Genomic DNA, 15,864 nt, shown 5'->3' with positions numbered 1-15,864 from the left:
GAGCCACAGCCTGAAACATTCCTCCAGAAAACACTGTAATTAGTGCTGCTGTCTCAGAGCTACTCCTTCCCGCATTACTCTGGGAATTAAGAGGTGCCTGAAACAAAGTGAGTCCTGGAAGATGCGCACATACATGCACACACATGGAACAACCCTTGAGAGTGTCTGCTTGTGCGGTAGAGTGTTTTTTTCCCTGATTGTTTATAATTTTTACTGTAAATTACAAACCTATGATGCCTAAATTCACTTGAATTATCTAAAACAAGTAATTTTATTTTGAAGTGTTTTATTGTTTATTTATTTGCACAGAATAGTATATATTTTTTACTGGCCATTTATCAGTTTTCAACCAAATCATTAAAATATTAGGTTATCGATATTGCCTAAAAGAAATACGAATGCTTTTTCATTAATTTAAATAAAATAAAATAAAATATAACATGAAAAAAATTAAACTTAAAATACTTGGCCTTGGCAACTATCTGAAATAAAATTAATTAATAAGTACTATAGTAGTATAGAAAGAATAATAAAAATAACACCGTTGCCTGCTGGGTTTTAAGTAGGTTAGAGATACTTCCTAAAATAATATGAAGGGAAAACAGGTACATTTCTAAATTAGTATTATTATTTTTACATTTACATCATTGAAGTCTCTTGATACTGAAAACTAAAACATGTAAATTCAGGGTTATAACTTCTCACCCTTTCTGTGGTTTCTGACCTTATCATCTCTTGACTGTAGGTTACAACTGTTAATATCTCTAGATTTGTTTTGAGCCACAGCCTGAAACATTCCTCCAGAAAACACTGTAATTAGTGCTGCTGTCTCAGAGCTACTCCTTCCCGCATTACTCTGGGAATTAAGAGGTGCCTGAAACAAAGTGAGTCCTGGAAGATGCGCACATACATGCACACACATGGAACAACCCTTGAGAGTGTCTGCTTGTGCGGTAGAGTGTTTTTTTCCCTGATTGTTACAGTTGGAGCTATTTAGGTATTTAGAGAACTGTGATTAGACACACACTGATTATATACACACTGATTAAGCACACCGTGAGTGTACGCACAGTGATTACATAGAAATTTCTCTATCATGAGCCTGTTGCTGTCCTGTGGTAAGAGGGTCAGCTAGGGCAATAATTATTGTTTACTAGATGGATTCTCCATCACACAATATATTTAATATATTATGATATATTAGATTGTAGCAAGATGCATGAAAATGTGTTTTATAAATGAGAAATTCAAAAATGAGAGAGTCAGTCTTACAACAGTTGATGCTTTTTTTTCCAAATAAGATGCACACAAACCACAGTAATTGTCACGCTAGACACTTCACATAAAAAACAGTGCAATTTGTACACAAAATTTAAAAAATGATTATTATGGGGCCTTTTTTCAAAGCATTTTATCTTTCACTATTCCTTAAGAAATTGATAAATTGCATAGTAAAAGTGGTTAAAAACTTTGGAAATTGTGAAGCAAATGCTCCATAGTCAACTAAAAAATGAGACGTTTCATTTGAAAGTGTTTACAGCTGATAACATTAGTGAACAGAACTGATCTGAATGTTTCTACAGTACTTTCACAATATGTGACCCAGCAACAATGTATTACGATATTTGTGGATTATTTTCGTTAAATTATTATAAACTTCTTTCAGTTACACAGATTCCAATTGCATATAAACGTACGAAATACAGATTCCAATTCCAAATTTGAAAGTAAATAATTCCAAATATGCAGTTTTGCAAATAACAAGAGCAAAACCTTGTCTGAAAAAATAGCATCAGTTGTTAAGGTAGGATTGTTCAGTTATATTTTTATAGTGGGACTTAGAAGCAAAGAACCTGGCCACTTGCTGCTGGAAAAAGAAGTTTCTTCGCGCACAAAAAGTATTCTCGTAGCTTCATAAAATTACGGTTTAACTACTTATGTCGCATGGACTATTTCAACGAAGTCTTTACTATGTTTCTGGGCCTTGAACGTGGTAGTTCCGTTGCTGTCTATGCAGGTGTCAGAAAGCTTTCGGATTTCATCAAAAATATTTTAATTTGTGTTCCAAAGATGAACGAAGGTCTTATTATCCCTTTAATTTGCTTTTTATTTGCATTTGCTGGGTGAACTCCTGTGCTTCATCTGAGATGAGAGGGAAGCCCTTGGGTTTATGAGTCTGTTTTCTTTTTTGTACTCTTCTCACTTTATCCTTTGTCACAAGTGACTAAGCAGAACATTAAACGTGACAGTACACTTTAGTTTGGGCAGAAAAATTAGCTCTGGGTTGCCAGCTCCTCTGTCAGTTCCCTGCACCGGGAGCTCAGGGGAGCACAGAGGTTCATTAACTCTAAAGGAAACAGTCAATTTTTTTTGTGCCATATAATACCCGCGGAGGTACCCACACAAGACCAACCTCATTTCTTCATTACTTGGCTGATTCTGTGAGAGCTTGGGTTGCTGTATTGATGAAGTTAACAACATCTTGAGCATTTTCAATGTGCAATATTTTTGATTGTTTTGTTCTCCACTTGCACAGTTCACCTCATAAGTCATTATATTCACTTTCTCAAATTTCTCTCACCAATTTCTTTCTCAAACCTCATGTTGAGGATTGCGTAAAAGTAACAATGTAAAATGTTCTGGTAATCATTATAAAATGTAACCATAATTATGTGATATTTTATGCTGTTGTTCATCTATTCATTCAAGAATACAAAACATTTATTTTAAATTATAATAATATTTTACAACATTACTGTTTTTACTATACTTGTTGATCAAATAAATGCAACCTTGGTGAGCATAAGAGACTTCTATTAAAAACATTAAAAAAGTCTGATACCAAACTTTTGAAGCATTTAAAATAAAATAATAATTATAGATAAACAGAACAGTAACGCATTATGTTTTTGAAAGAGTAACTCTGCTTAAGATTCTTTCCTCTTGAAATGTGAATGAGTGCAAGGCCATGTTGGTCAATATCAGCTGGGCTCCTGTGTGTCCTTGTGCACAGAGACTGGTCAGCGGTTTCTCTCTGATTGGCTGCTTTTGAGTTTGATTTGACTTTTAAGCTTTAGTTCAGGATGCAGTGTGTGATGTCTTTTCTGTGCAGAGGAACCTTGGAATTGCTCTTGCGTGAAATTTCTCTCTCTCTCCTCTTGATTTCAATTTCAATTCTCTCTCTCGGTTTCTCTCTCTCACTCTCTGATGGTTCACCTGAATTGTAAGCGCAGGTTCCACAGCTTGATTAGCATTCTGAGGACGTAGTCTTGAGGATGCAGAGTTTGGACAGGGAGCTTGAGCTCTAGAGTTAAGCTGAGTCTTGAGCAAATGCTGAACACATTTGAGTGCACCTGAGATTCTGTTTCACTGCTTTTAAGAGTGACATGGTTTTATTGCACTATAATTAGCCTACACTGATGACATACATTTTGTCTTAGTGCTTGTCTGTAATATTTTATAAAACTAGCTTAGTTGCTAATTAGTTAAATAATATTTCATTAGTTCAGTTTTATAAAACGAAAAGGGCTAGGAGACCTTGTGAAATTGATCTGCAGAAATCATAACTTTGTAATGTCTATCAATTAAAAAGACATTGGGCCTTTTGACCTTTAAAATCAGGACCATTTTTCCTTGTGACTTTATTGTTATTTTTTACATTTAATTGTACTAAATGAACATGTTATTGAAGCTAAAGCTTTACTTTTGATTTCTGTACAGAAAGTCATTCTTACGGCCTTTTTTTTTTTTCCCTTTTGCAGCATCCCATGCATGACCCAATGTTTTAAGTTCCTCTTTTTAAAAAACTCGTATTTAGACCTTGTGTTTTTTTTTCTTCATTTCACTACCCTTTGTTTAGAATTTTTTTTAATGCAAAAACACATTGTATGTGAATGGCCCTTAAAGGCCCATTCACACCAAAGACAAAAAAACGTGTAATGATAACTATAACTCTTAAAGGGATAGTTCACTCAAAAATGAAAATCACCCCATGATTTACTCACCCTTGCTGCACTTCAGAAGGCCTTTATTAACCCCCCTGGAGCAGTGTGGAGCACTTTTTTTTTTCATGGATGGATGGACTTTTTTGGGCTTCAAAATATCAACTACCATTCACTGCCATTATTAAGCTTTGAAGAGCCAGGCAAATTATTATTTTTTTAATTACTCCGACTGCATTTGTCTGAAAGAAGAAATTCATATACACCTAGGATGGCTTGAGGGTGAGTAAATCATGGGGTACTTTTTATTTTTGGGTGAACTATCTCTTTAAGTTATAATAATCATTCCAAATCTATGAGAATAGGGAAGTCCACACCACAACAATAACGACAACGACACCTAGGAATATTGTTGGAATCACTTTCAGAACATTTTTTTCCAGCTGATGAATGATAAAACCATTGACAGCCAATCAAAATCCACCCGAGCTCGAGTATTTAAAGTGACAGGCGATAAAATTGCTGCGTGTCCTTATAATAAACAGAACCTTATCTTCCATTGAAACAGACACTAAAGGCATGGTCCTTCACACCAAAAATGATAACTATACAGATAACTATCCTCCTATTATATCTTATCATTCATCGACAGGAAAAAAAATATTCTGGAAGTGATCCCAACAATATTGTTTGTCTGTGTCATTATTGTTATAGCTGTGATATTGACTTCCCGTTCTCATAGTATTAGAATGACAATTAAAACTTTATCTTTAGAATTATCAATCTTAGTGTGAATGGGCCCTGCAGAGAATCAACTGCAGAGAATCTGAGTGAACACTAGTTTCTTAAATGCAGTGTTAAGGCATGAAGAAACTCTAAATAACATAGCAAATTTAGCCCTTCTCACTCCTGACTTCAGCATGCATAAGTACTGTGTTGTATCTCCTGCAGCCCAATGCTAATATTTATTGTTTAGACACTATTCTAATCAGATCCCTCATTTAGCTTATTTCATAAATGTTAATCTGTTTTCTGTAAACTTGCTCCAATGAGCTAAATACGATTCATGGAAGATGGAAGACATTTATTTGGGGAATGAGGGATTGTGAGACATTCTTCCTTTTTCTTTCATTCACATTGTGCACACTTAATTTCACTCTCTTTCTGTTATACTCTATATCTCTCACACTAAACCTAATAGTCCTCTGTCTACTTTATTTTATTTCTGCCAACACAAGTGATAATTTTCCAGCTGATCGGTTAATTACTCGTTCTTTTGTGTGCTGTGTAGAGCCTCTGCGCACCTGAATCCTCCAGTTTGAATCATCAGATGCTCAGCATGACCAAAAGACTAGACTATTCTATTCTGTTCTTCTTAATGATTCTATTCTATTCTCCATGTGTTAAATGATTATAAATAATAATTTAATGTTAACGTTCTTTAGTTTTCTACATGCTTTTTTGGTTTTGTTAAAATTGTGAGAATTATTTGTGATAGTTTTGGAGACATCAGTTAGACTGGGTGGAAAATTATAATCAGTTCATCAGTAATGTTTTCCACTTTATGCTAAAAGTTGTATTGGGAAAATACTGCATTTATACCTTCTCTCCTGACACACATAGTGTAAAGTCTAGTACCGATACCACCCGGCCACTAGAGAGCAGCGTCATTTTAATATGCTTTAGGAGGGTTAATTTGTTCTGCTGGACTGCAGATGTGAAATGCAGTTATATGGAGATTGATTTATGGTTTTATATGTTCAGTTCAGCATAACTATAAAATATGAGCAATGTAAAAGGCTCAGAGTGTGACGGATACTTGCAATATCCTGAAATTCTGAGTTTATATCTTGCAATTCTGAGTATATAAAATATTATGGTAAGGTCCTTAGTTAATGTTTATTAATCAATGAGCAATACATTTGTTACAATATTTATTAATGTTTGTTAATGTTAATTAATAAAAGTATGACTGTTCATTGTTAGTTCACGTTAGCTAATGTAGTTAACTAATGTTAATGACTTCAAATGAAAAAATATATATTTATTACGCGCGCACACACACACACACACACTTGCATTTGTGGTTTACGGGGACTCTCCATAGGCGTAATGGTTTTTATTCTGTACAAACTGTATTTTCTATCGCCCTACATCAACCCTACACCTAAACCTACCCCTTACAGTAAACTACTGGCAATTTTTGAATTTCATAAAACACCGTTTTGTATGTTTTTTAAGCCTTTTGTTTTAAGGGGACACAGGAAGTGTCCTCATAAACCATGTTTACGTTGTAGTACCCATGTCATTATACACATTTGTGTCCTCATAAACCATATATACCAGTACACACTCACACACACACACACACACACGCACACACATACAGTGGGTACGGAAAGTATTCAGACCAGAAGCCAAGCAAAATTTCATTTGTATATTTAGTGACAAACTCTTTCAAAAACAATTTTACATTTGTTCTTGTGAATGACTTTCTTATAAATGCTAATATTTTGATTAGTCTGCAGAACGCAAACTTTATTAGCAAAGTTTTTTGGAATTGCTGATGTTCCACAAAACTTTTCATATGGCCCTGCTTTGCATTCTTAGAACAGCATTTGTATCGATTTTTCAGTCCCTGTAGGAATTGTGTGCTCTCTCGCTCTCTTTTTCTGTCTGATATAAAGATTGCAGTTGACAGAGAGAACCCTCCTCTCGCTTCCTCTCCCCTCTATGTCGTGGCTATTCAGATTTTAAGAGGTCAGTGTGTAGTCTAAGTGTTTCATCAGTATGTAGTGGGAGTCCTGTAGGCTAATGAAAAATCTGTCCTGTATATAATGGCCAAGGTAATTTTTTCCCCAGAATATGTGCTCTTGAAATGCATCCAAAGTAGGACTAAACGATACAAATTAACATGTTTATGATGATTTTGCTAGCTTTAAAAATTAAGCAACATCGTGAATACTGTGATTCAGTTTGAATTCAGAGCACCATTAGACAAATTTCAATAACTTTAATATTTTGTAAAAATATAGGTTGGAAGTTGCTATTTGGTACTATGGTTTAATAAATTAAAATAATTTTTTTCATTTATTTTTGCAAAAATCAGCTTTTTCAGATCAAAATATGGAATTTGATTATTTTCGGTTATCAGATACCTGCTTTTTCATTGACAGTATTTGTTTTAGTTTGTGCATATCATAGCATCTGTAACGGGGCTGACAAGACGTGAGACATGTGGATCCATCTGCAGGCTTTATTTAAGAGACGTGGTAAACAGGCAGGGTCAAAACACTGGCAAACAGGTATATGGCGGGCAAAACACATGAATAGTCACAGGGCTAGCGTAGGTCACCGATAAGCAGACAGAATCACAGGGGCGAGACGAGAGGGAGAAATCCAAGAAAACAGGCAAAGATCAAAAACAGGCAAGGCAAGGCAAAACAAGGAAAACACAGAGACTCGGAAAGGGGTACAGGCTAAACAATACTCAGCAGAGAAAGGGGGTTAGAGTGGGTGTTATATAGTGAATGAGGTAATTAGAAACAGCTGTGCGCAATGAGTGCAATCAGGGCAGTGTGCAAATTGTGCAAAGAATGATGGGAAATGTAGTCCGGGGTGCTCTGCAACAGTTTGTGTAGTGCGAGAGTCAATGTAATGGAAAGGGTGACATCTGGTGGTGAATAAACGGAAGTCCATGAACCGAATTCGCGACAGCATCACATCTTTAGTTAATTCTTGTGTTTCAACCATTTTAATTTTCTCCAAATTTTGAACACAATTTAAATGATTTAAAACAATAACAAAAGTATTGTTTCTTTAGGCAAGGCAAAGCACGTTTATTTATATTGCACATTTCGTACACAATGGTAATTCAAAGTGCTTTACATAAAAGAAAGTAAAATAATCATAAAAAAATAATCACAAAAATAAAACAAGGAATTTAAAAACTTTGAAAATTATTAAAAAAATTATTTAAAATGAATTTAAGACCATTAAAAATAGAAAATAATTATACATAAAATACAGTGCAATCAGTTCGAGTTGCATAAAATACAGTTGCAATACATAAAATACAGTGCAATCAGTTCGGACTTCGCACAGTGCTCATTCAATAAATGCACAGCTAAACAGATGGGTTTTGAGTCTAGATTTAAATGTGACTAATGTTTTAGCACATCTGATCTCTTCTGGAAGCTGGTTCCAACTGCGGGCGGCAAAATAGCTAAAAGCGGATTCCCCTTGTTTTGTGTGAACCCTTGGTATTTCTAATAATGAATGGGGCCATGTATCGTGAGATTTTGAGTGAAAACTTCCTTCCATCAGCAAGGGCATTGAAGATGAATCGTGGCTGGGTCTTTCAGCATGACAATGATCCCAAACACCCCGCCCGGGCAACGAAGGAGTGGCTTCGTAAGAAGCATTTCTAGGTCCTGGAGTGGCCTAGCCAGTCTCCAGATCTCAACCCCCTAGAAAATCTTTGGAGGGAGTTGAAAATCCGTGTTTCCCAGCGACAGCCCCAAAACATTACTGCTCTAGAGGAGATCTGCATGGAGGAATGGGCCAAAATACCAGCAACAGTGTGTGAAAACCTTGTGAAGACTTACAGAAAACGTTTGACCTCTGTCATTGCCAACAAAGAGTATATAACAAAGTATTGAGATGAAATTTTGTTATTGACCAAATACTTATTTTCCACTATAATTTGCAAATAAATTCTTTAAAAATCCTACAATGTGATTTTCTGGATTTTTTTTTCTCATTTTGTCTCTCATAGTTGAGGTATACCTATGATGAAAATTACAGGCCTCTCTCATCTTTTTAAGTGGGAGAACTTGCACAATTGGTGGCTGACTAAATACTTTTTTCCCCACTGTATATATAGGGCCCAGTATATATTCGTCATTCAAAAGGAGAAACCGAAACAAAAATATACGAGATAAAAGCAGATATACGAAACGTAAACAAAGCAGCGCTTGCTTATGAATATCAGTAACGTTGATAACTTTAATCATTTTAAGCAGCTCATGCTGTTATGAAAACATTCGCATATTAGAATGATTGGGAAAGATCACGTAACATTTAAACAGCCATTTGAGTACCATCCCAGAAAGCCCGACCCAGTTTTCCAGTCTCTCTAGAAGTATGTTATGATCGACAGTGTCAAACACAGCATTGAGATCTAGTAGTACCAGTCCAGCACTGATATTTTATATTCTGGTACTACTAGATCTCAGTGCTGCGTTTGACACTGTCTCTCTAGAAGTATGTTATGATCGACAGTGTCAAATGCAGCACTGCGATCTAGTAGTACCAGCTCTGATATTTTGCCAGAATCAGAATTTAAGCGAATCTCATTTATTATCTTAATGAGCGCTGTCTCTGTACTGTGATGCGGTCGGAAACCAGATTGAAAATTGTCCAGGTATCCAATTGAGTTTAAGTATTTGTTCAGCTGATTTAAAAACTACCTTTTCAATAATCTTGCCTATAAAAGGAAGATTTGATATTGGTCTATAATTGCTCAAAATGGTGTTATCAAGATTGCTCTTTTTCAGAAGGGGCTTAACAACTGCAGTTTTCAGGGAGTTTGGAAAAGTCCCAGAAAGAAGTGAGGCGTTCACCACTTCTAAGAGATCTGCTTCTAAACAGTTAAGCACCCTTTTGAAAAAAATATGTGGGAAGTGTTTCAAGATAGCAGGTTGATGATTTAAGGTGCTGCACTATTTCTTCCAAAATTTTGCTATCAGTTGCTTTAAAATCAGACATAGTATCTTCTTTTTGATATTGCGGTCAAATCTGTCTGACCTCTGCATAACTTGAGGATGTGCTAATCGCATTCCAGATATTATTGATGTTCTCAGAAAAGAAGGAAGCAAACTCATTGCATTTGTTTTCAGGGAGCATTTCACTGAGAATCTGACTTGGGGGGGGTTTGTTAGTCTCTCAACAGTAGCAAAAGGAGTGCGAGTGTTGTTTAAGTTACTGTTTATAAGGTTTGAGAAGAAAGTCTGTCTAGCTGTGGCTAGTTCCACATTGAAAGCATGAAGGCTGTCTTTATAGATGCTATAGTGAATTTCAAGTTTCGTCTTACGCCACATCCGCTCAGCTTTTCTGCATTGTCTTTTCATACTCTGTACTGCTGTTGATTTTCTCCAAGCTGATTTTTGTCTGCCAGTTTTCTTGCTGACATTCACAGGAGCAATATCATCAATAACATTCTTAACTTTTGAATTAAAGGAATCAAGGAGAAGATCAACAGAGTCTGCAAAATGCTTGGTGTTAAAGATATAGCCTTCATAAATAGCACACTAGTGTTCTAGATATTCAAAAGACAAGTACTGACCAAATGACACTTGCTTGCATTGATAGACATCTTTAAATAGAGCAGCCACACCTCCACCTCTCCTGACAGTCCTGCAGACACTCATGAAAGTAAAGTTAGGAGGGGCTGTTTCATTGAGGACTGTTGCACTGCAGCTGTCTTCTAGCCATGTTTCGTTTAGAAACATAAAATCCAGGTTGTTTGTGGTTATTAAGTCATTGATTAGTAATGATTTATTTTTTAGTGAGCAAATGTTTAAAAATGCTAACTTGATGGCATTGCTTTGTGTCTTTACAGCAATCTGATGCATAATAGGCCGCAGATTAGATGGGTCAGCCGTACGGCTTGAGAAGGCCTTCTCAAGTGATAAAACAGAAATAGAGAAAGCTTTAGATTTAGACATTTACGTGTACCTTTACAGCTAAAGACTTACTGGTACAATTCATCATATTTAGGTTAAAATATTCACAACATCTATATCGAAAAGCATAAAATGTAATTCTACATCTAACATTAATGTGTTTGTATTCATTAAATTAAATTGTATTTATTAAATTAAATACAATTATTACACATTGTATTAAGACAGTACTCTGTCTGTGTCTTAGCTGCCTAAATGTGAGATGCAGTGCCTGATTTACTGATTTACAGGAGATAAAACTGTCAATTTGAAATGCATATGTGATAAAAGTTTGTTTTGTCAATTGTTAGTAGTACAATGGCATATAGATGGCCTCAAAAATTAATTCAGTGTATTGTTCTGTGTATGAAATGCTCAGCCAACTTACAGAAGCCAGTCTGAGTACTTTCTGCGAAAGAGTAAATAAAATTAGACAAGAGGGGAAAAAGAGAAGAGTGAAGGGGAAGAGGTGCATTGCCTGAGGAGTGGTTGATTCCTCTGATTTGATGGGAGGATGAGAACATTATATTGAGGTGAAGAGGTGAAGACAGAATGGTGTGCATGAAGTGACACTCACTATATGCAGTGAGTGGCCAGTGCTCGGGAAATGAAAGCCAACGACACGGGTGTATGTGGCTGATTGTGCATGTACAGAATGGTGTGCATGAAGTGACACTCACTATATGCAGTGCTCGGGAAATGAAAGCCAACGACACGGGTGTATGTGGCTGATTGTGCATGTAACCTCTTTTCTGCACCCTTATCTTCCTTTTTTATTTCATCACACACTTTTTCTCTTTGTGATTGCCTAGTATATAACTTGTTTGGCTCTATCGCAAAATCTTGTCTTGTCTTCTTGTCTTCAGAACAGTTTGTGCAAAAATTTAATTTCATAATTTACTGACAAAAACTCTAATTACTTTTTTATCCTGTGAAGCACAAAATAAGATATTTAGAAGGTTGTTTAAGCTGCTTGCTCCATTGTGAAACTTTCCCTGTTAATTTTCAATCACTGTGATGCATTAGATAGTGGAGAGCCTGACATGGTTCGGTTGTGTGTTTGACCTGTCTTGAGTCAGTGCTCTGACCTGATCTGACCTTGAACGGCATGATGAGAGAGCTCAGGACCCCAGCACTGCTGACCCCCGAGAGCTGCTCACAGACCGCAAGGAACTACCGTTATTGCGCATGTTGACTAATCCGTCATAAATGATCACAGATTATTTGTTGGTTGGACATTGAGGAGTTAGATGTGAGAAGTTAGATAGATGAATTAGCATGATCTGTTCATAGCACTTAAAGGGCACAAAAGTAAGGATGACCAGTGACCGGAGTCCGGTGTGAGAAAGATTCGGGTCAGTAATGGAACTGTCAAGTTATTGTAAATTCTTCTGCTTTTGATTTCTGTTTTTGAAAAAGTCTCTTATGCTCACCAAGGCTGCATTTTTCTAATAAAAATACAGTAAACAGTAATATTGTGAAATATTATTACTAAAAACAACTGCTCAAGAAACATTTCTTCTTATTAGTGTTAAAAATATTTGTGCTGCTTAATATTTTTGTGGAAATCATGATAAATTTTCTCTGGATTCTTTGATGTATAGAAAGTAAAAAAAAAATTTGAATTGAAATAATAAAAATCTTTTGTAACGTTATATAATTTTTGACCTATTGAATGTGTCCTTGCTGAATAAGAGTACTCATTAAAAAAATAAAATAAATAAATCTTACTGACACCAAACTTTTGGTTGGTAGTGGTGTACATGTCGAAATTCCTTGAATGATTCATGATAAACTTGAAATTTGTCTAAGAATTTGTAGTCATCATGTGAATAGAGGTTAGAATAGAGAAAGTGAAAATAACTCCTAATCTGAATGTAACTGCAGAAAAAAATGGCATATTGTTGAACCTTGCACAGTGCAGAGTTTAGTAATAAAAATCTGTATCGTGTATAATCATCCTGCCCTTTCTCTACTTTGACCATTATAAAAACAAAACAAATATTGCTGTAATTTTTTTGTTAAATAATCTTTTGAAAATGTATCCTCCCATCTCTTCCTTCCTCTCGTCCTCCTTCCCCTGAGCCTGTAGAGAAGACAGTCATGGAGACAGATGGCTGTTATTAGAGGGTGTAAGGCCCAGAGAGTACTGGATTCCACTTCAGTCACTGCCGGTCACAGACCCCAAACTCATTAGAAAATACAATGGTGTGATTTTGCTCACACCTGCTTCAGCTGTGGCCAAAATTTCAAGCAGATGAACACAGGTTTGTGGAGGATTTTTCTGCCTGCCAGCCCTTTGCCTTCACCTGTCACCATCTCACATCCTCTGCGTTGTCCTCCTCCTAGTCCCCCTCCGCCCCTCCCTCTGTTTCTACGGTGCGAGGACGTACCTTCCGGGAGGGGGGAGTAATGTAACACCCCTGTGGACTGTTTGTTGTGGTTTCATCCCCTTTTGTTGGTTTAGCCCGTTCAATCATTAGTTAATTATCCTCAGTGTGCTCACCTGTCTGCTCCTCGTTATCTGCCCTATAAGTTCCTGTCTTGTGTATTCGAGTATTGTCGGTTATTGTGAATGTTACCCCGAGTGTGTGTGTGTGTCTCATCTTCCTAAATCTGCCTTGTTGTCTCTACATTAAATATCCTTGTTGTCCTCGTCATCCTGCCTGCCTCCACACACCGTGACCGTGACAATTACATTTTAAAATAGAAGATTAGAAGATTGTAATAATACTTCACAATATTACTGTTTATACTGTACTTTTGATCAGATAAATGCAACCTTGGTGAGAGACTTAAAAATCTTACAGACACCAAACACTTGATAATGTGATGTTTCCATACCGGTCAAAGGTTTGGGGTCGGTAGGATTTTTAAATATTATTTACAATCTATCCCACAAAAAAAAAAAAAAAACGAGAACCATCTTCATTCAGTGGATGACATCAGATGAAAAAGAAGTAGTTTCAGAGGTGGAGCAAGTTACTATGTTTTGATTCAAGACTACAAATGCATTTATTTATTTATTTGTTTATCTTTTGTGTGTTCATAGTGCAATAACGTGCACTGATGAATTGTTTACATTGAAAAGGTAGAGTCAGAGCTGCACATTTAATTAAGATTATGACTGCAGCTAATTGGCCAGATGTTATGCCTTTTGCCCAGTATACACTGCAAGTGGGTAATGTGACAAAACTACAGCGCTACCATAATAATTAACAAGGCATAGATGGTGTGTAAATAAGAGTGTAGATAGCTTCATTTATTTTAGCATGGAGTCCAGAACTCTGTGCTCAGACAGTCAGTAAGTTCATGCTGAACTGAGGGCTCAAATCGCATAGACTTTCAGTTATGGCTCCAGTGATTATAGTTGAGATGGGAGTGTTGCTCAACCTAATTTATTCAAATGAATTTTTTTTATTTTTGTTTTTCATGCTGCTAAAAGGAACAATTTGAAGTTGACTGTTAGATTGCAGTCTTGATTGACTGATAAATGAAACCATAATAATTCAGAAAATAGTTCTCGGCCTCAGATCTTGTTTGTATATGTGTATCTTGTTTGTATGGAGTATCATAAATTCAATATCCACAAATGAGCTCCTCAGGCTCAGAGGAATGAACGGAGCAGTTATGCTTATAGACTGCAGAATACTGACAGCTGCTGTCTCCTGTGACAGCCACTAATACCATTAGATGGTGCTGTAGACTCATTTGATCTATTTAATGTAAAATTATGTCAAACGCACACACACCACATACTCAAGATTCAAGAATCATCCTGTTGGATGTTCATTAATCTTAGGCTCCCCTTGTGAGCTAAAGCCGCAAACATCGTCTGAAGTCAGGATCACTGACTTTAACACAACAATTTTCATGCATTGATTTTTTTGTTGTTGTTATGCATTGGATTTTTAGATATAGCAAAGGCCCTTCAGATGTGAATCACCAGCACGGTGGCCTCCTGACAGGATTTTGTGTGAATATGTTGGTATTCACTATCCAATTGTTTCCCTGTAATCAAACTGTGCTTGAAAGTAATTGCATTCGCTAATTTCTTGCATTGTTAACCATGAAGAAAATTTGTAACGGATTTCAATTTATCCCTCTCATTAAGGTGACTTTCAGCAGAGAGAGTGATATCTTGCTAATTAAATAAATAGATAAATAAATAAATAAATGTGTTTAAGGCAGACTTAAAAGAGCGTGTCTGGTTCCAATCAGTATTCAAAGCACTACAAGTATTAGTTTAAATCTGTACATAATGTGTGTGGGAAAATGTGGCAAACTAGCCCTTGATGTCATATGTCAAAGTTATAAATCAGTGTCCGCTTTGAGGCATGTGTGAATTAGCCGCCTACGATGTGGTGCTGACAGAGATTTGGTATATGAATGGGAAAAGTAATTCAAGCTGAGAGCCTCGTTGCCATTTGAAAAAGGAGAATTGTTTACAAGGCTACTGAAAAGGTTAGCCGGATACACAGATACTGATATAACACGCTACTGAGGTGAGGATAGCGGTTTGAGCGGCACATCGGCATGTCAGCCTCAGGTTCATACAGATTTTCCCAGAGGCAGGAGGAGCAGATGGTGTCAGTCCGGGATATTATACACAACTTGCATGTCTTTATAGAAAAGCTATTAAGCATTACATTTTAAACTTCAGGGTAATACGCCTTGAAATTAAAACATGCTGAACTGAATTGCTGCTGTCTGTGTGCTTGCTCATTCATGTGGAGAAGTCATACTTTCCTTTTTGTCATTGTGCCTAAGGCCTCCATTTTCTATTGTTCATACTCTTCTGTCCTCTCCGCTGGAATCATTCCCATTACGCAGCCATGCCACAAGACTATGAGAAATGCCAGCCAACGGTGGGTTGGAAGTACAGTAAATGATCGTTAGATTTGTTTCTGGGGTCCACACAGTCACAGGAGACTGAACCAACAGAATGGGAGTGTACAGCAGTGACTAAAAAGAAACACAATGGTAATGATAGAAGCATAAGTGGTGAACCGCACGTGTCAAAGATTTTTAGTGAATTTGTAGTATTACAACTAGAGAATTATAGGAGGGTTGTTTACTCATGTCCACTCATGTTTACTCATGTGCTGTGTACTTAATCTGAAACTGAAGAAAATCTGTGCCTGGGATGTGTAACAATGAGTGACAAACCATCTTGTTCTCTCTCAATTTACTGCCAT

This window comes from Sinocyclocheilus grahami, unplaced genomic scaffold (assembly GCF_001515645.1).
Source record: "Sinocyclocheilus grahami isolate Dianchi unplaced genomic scaffold, SAMN03320097.WGS_v1.1 scaffold4.1, whole genome shotgun sequence".
Lineage (NCBI taxonomy): Eukaryota > Metazoa > Chordata > Actinopteri > Cypriniformes > Cyprinidae > Sinocyclocheilus > Sinocyclocheilus grahami.
Note: the sequence above shows the minus strand (reverse complement) of the source record.